General features: G+C 36.1%; 1 long non-coding RNA gene across 2 annotated transcripts; it reads right to left on the reverse strand.

Annotated features, from left to right (window-relative positions):
- Positions 1–7: 7 nt before the first annotated feature.
- On the reverse strand, positions 8–4,198 carry LOC111440629. 2 transcript variants are annotated; one of them, XR_002709983.1, is made up of 3 exons: positions 3,715–4,198; positions 840–1,201; positions 8–353 (listed from the first exon to the last, which is right to left on the reverse strand). It is a non-coding gene; the product is annotated as an uncharacterized LOC111440629 (long non-coding RNA). The 2 variants fall into 2 exon arrangements; XR_002709984.1 differs by having other exon boundaries at positions 8–359.
- Between the last annotated feature and the right edge of the window lie 197 nt (positions 4,199–4,395).

Below are 4,395 nucleotides of genomic sequence, written 5' to 3' on the forward strand. Positions count from 1 at the left end.
TACATACCCAATTTCAAGACAGTGATCAATCATTTTTGCTTGCCGGTATCAGGGGGTACAGTGATAAGGGCGATCGGGAAAGTGCTGAAGCTCAACGATAAAGACTTGGAAGCGCCATTGATGACTCTGCATAGATTTGGGAACCAGTCTTCCTCTGCATTGTGGTATGAACTTGCGTACTTCGAAGCAAAAGAACGAGTTGAGAAAGGAGACAAAGTTTGGCAAATTGGGATGGGTACTGGGCCCAAATGTGTTAGTTTGATCTGGGAATGCATCCGGCCCATTTCCGGAGAGTCCAAGAAGGATCCATGGGCCCAAGTAATCCATCATTATCCCATCTCAGGCCCATCAACCTAACGCTGCAGAACTTTGGGACATTAGTGAAAGCTTAGATTTGAGAGATATCCATTGTAATATGAAATAAATTGGTATTTAATATCTTTCATCTTTAAATTTGAACCAATAAGCATGGTATTTGGTAATGAATAGTAATTTAGTGGTGTAATTTAACACTTTTAATTTGATAGTCTAACCCATTAAAAGGAAATCAACATGTCTAATAACAGCCCAATCTCACTGTTAGTATGCATCGTCTGTTTTGGCTTCATTAAATATCAAACTCACAGTTTTAAAACATGTCTGTTAGGGAAAGGTTTCCACACCATTACAAAGAATGTTTTGTTTCACTCTCCAACCGAGGTAGGAAGGTGTATTAGACTAAATTCAATTCATAGAACTTCATAAAAGCATCTCCTAAACAACAAAACATAAATCCAGTTTCACGCATGAAACCAAGAACAAAAGTAAAGCTGAATAGAGAATGACACAGAAATTCTCACCTCAAACAAGAGATCTCCACTCAAATCAACTCGAAATCTACCTTGAACTTAGTTCCAACACTTCCAGAACCAAATCCTCAAACAAAAGATTTCTATGGTTAAAGACCAATCTGTTGAGCAGAGAGGAATATGGGCTACTACATAATCTCAACATCCTTGTGAGGGTATTAAACAAAACATAAGAGAAGATCATTCTTGCGAAGGTGTCAAAAATAACACGACTTGCAACAACAAAAGAAAAACATAAACAGCTTACCAGCGAGGGAACCAATTTGTGGGGAGGAAGGCGATGGTTTGCAGCGGCGGAAGAAGGTCAGGGAGACTTGGTTCTATTTATGATAACATATCATACCTTATGTTTTCTGAACATCAAATGTTGTGAGGTTAGATAATTGTCTGTCTTAGAAGAGTCTAAGAACTTTTCAGGGAAAAAAACATACAAATATATCAAGAATCATCCTTAAACTAATATCTACGAAGAAAGCACATGAATTACTTCAATCATTTTAGGCTTTACGGGTAAGCCATATATAGCCTCCATGTGTTACTTTCTAGGAGGTTTATAGAAAAGTTGAATGAGAGTTTAGAATCACCCAAGTTTTGAGAACATCAAACTTGTGGGGGTGAGCTACTCATATCACAAATTTTAAAACCCCTACCATACCAGCCTAATGTTAAAAGCTAACACATTGATGCAGCTTACAGGAATTTGAAGGAGAAAATAGGGATTGGATTGATGACTCAGAACTAAGGGAGTCCAATAGGGTGAGATCCAGAATGGAGATAGGTCAGCTGACCTGACCTAAGCTCTCTTTCATTCAATAATGTCTCTGCTTCTCAATGGGCACAAAGAGAGGGTTTTCAACTCATTGTGTTGCTCACTCAAACACTTCATTATTAAACTTTTCACATTGTTGAATCCTTCTTCGTTTTTAAATTACATTGTACGATGAAACAATAAATAAGAATATTTATACTAGAGTAGTACTATAAATTGTAGAAATTTTCTGAGTCAAATTCCTAATTGAATTCACTCCATTCCTCCACGTTATGTAGGGGACATCAGCCATAACTTCCATTTCCTACTAGACTCACACAAGTTAATTGGCCACCTCTCCTTTGGTGGAAAAAATAAATTTCTCAACTTCTCACTTCCCCAACTATATCTATTAAACCATCATCCACACAATAAAAAAAATATATATCTTTTAGGCAACTACGTTTGTTTCTTTGAAAATTTTAATTATATTATAATATTTGAACAATTGAGTTTCTTTTGGAAAGATTTGAGCATTAAGATGTCTTAAACTTTTGCATCCAAATTGTAAATGGTGTTTTTAGATTTTTTTCAAATGAAGAAATATATAATTAATATTAAAGATGAATCTATAGAAAAAATAATAGAGATGAATAATTACACTTTATATATAATCAATATGCTTATTAATTTTTACATGCATATATCTACCTATGAATGATATAATTCATGGTTTCAGTTAAAATGCATTAGAATGGTTGTGTAATAGCCCAAGCCCACCGTTAGCAGATATTGTCCTCTTTGGGTTTTCTATTTCGGGCTTCCCTCAAGATTTTTAAAATGCATCTCCTAGGGAGAGATTCCACGCCCTTGTAAAGGGTGTTTCGTTCTCCTCCCCAATAGATGTGGGATCTCACATGTTGTCATACTGAAAGATAAGTAAACTTGGACTAAGTGACGATTTTGACTAAATTCAAGTATTAGGAATGAATTAGGCTTAACATTAGTAGATATAAACTTCTACTTCTTTTACGGGCAAACTTGTGTCTATTTGTTCAATATAGCTCAACCACAAGTTGCATTATGGGATAGATGGTGTGAACTACTAATTGCACTCTTAACAATCCTTGTCTCGGACCATGTTTGTTAAAAGATATCATCTACAATTGTTTCTTAGGCTCACTACTCTTGTTTGGCACTTATGGTCCACTAATACAACTAAGTCTCTAACACAAGATTCTTGATACTATGGGTGAGGATAACAAATATCTCTATATTTCTACAATATCTTGACATTTGTTAGCTTTACACAATGTTATCCTGACTATATACCACAAATCTCCATCTCTTTTTAAAGAGACCAGTGGGCAATGTGACATTTATTGCATCTCCAAGAGACCATGGAGAGCGTCAACTTGTCTTTTTAAATGAAAGGAGCAACGTCTAAGGAGACCTATATTAACTAAGGAGCAGTGGGAGAGATAATAGATAGACAGATAGCATTAACTATATATAACGACAGATAAAGAATGAGTGGGTGCTTGTCTAGCAAATTGTAGTTCATACAACTCAAATGTATTTCACATAAAGGTTGAGCAAGTGGTCGCAGTTAATGCAAAAACTGATTAAATTTTTTTTGTCATTTCCACCGAGATTAGTACAATGACTAAAATTAAACTTAAGCTTAATTTCTAGTGAATTCAAAAGGCTAACCAGATAAATTTGGATGTTTACTAATCTACACATGTTTCAACAAAAAAATAAAGGCAACTAACGAGGGAATGAACATTTTTAAACCTTCAGGCTGTCGGTTGAACCCTCTGCTATTTAAGTATTCTTTCTATAGCTTCTCAAAGCATTGAATTTATACTAAACAAGCCCTATGCATGCAAACAAACTTAATGGTTAAGTGAACTTTAGATCTGCTCTACTCTCCAACAAGTTTGTGAATGACGAGGTTGATTCGACTCTAACTCCTTTATGGTCCCTCTGGTTTCCCTATAGTAACTTTACAATTATATGTTTATTCTTTCTTCACCTACTGCTTTTAGTACTATCATTTATTTTCTATATATAATGCAGTAAGAGCTCAGTACATTTCAAACTCAAAGTGCATACCTGCATGCCATTCAGATTCCCATTTCTCCATCTCCACCGCACCTCTGCTCCATAACCAATCAATGGAATCTGCTCCTAAGTTCAGCCATGGCGACAATATCCTCCATTCCAAACAATTATTGGCACATCTTCGCGGGACTCTCTTCCAACTTCAAACCTTTTTCGTTCTCATTCCCATAATTTTCGTTAAAACTTATATTTTCCTAAAAGGATGGAATCCCATTTGTCATATCTTTCTCCTACTTTCTTGTTATGTTGTCTTCATCATCATTAAGCATTCCATCCTGAAGGCTCCTCGTCCAGTCTATTTAGTTGACTTCTCATGCCTTAGACCACCAAGCTTCTGCAGGATTCCCTTCTCTTTTTTCCTTGAAAATGCCACGTTGATGGGTATTTTTGACAGCGAGAGTCTCAATTTCATGGCTAAGACTCTCAAATCTTCTGGACAGAGTGAAGAAACATGTCTCCCTCCTGCTCTGCATTTCATTCCACCCAAAACCCATCAACAGGAATCCATTAATGAAGTCCATATGGTGCTATTTCCTGTCATGGATGATCTTTTAACCAAAACCCATCTCTCTCCTCATGACATTGATATTCTCATCGTTAACTGCAGTGGCTTTTGTCCTTCTCCTTCCCTCTCCTCCATAATCATCAACAGATACTGCATGAGAAGCGATA

The sequence above is a fragment of the Cucurbita moschata genome, unplaced genomic scaffold (assembly GCF_002738365.1).
Source record: "Cucurbita moschata cultivar Rifu unplaced genomic scaffold, Cmos_1.0 Cmo_Scf00595, whole genome shotgun sequence".
NCBI lineage: Eukaryota > Viridiplantae > Streptophyta > Magnoliopsida > Cucurbitales > Cucurbitaceae > Cucurbita > Cucurbita moschata.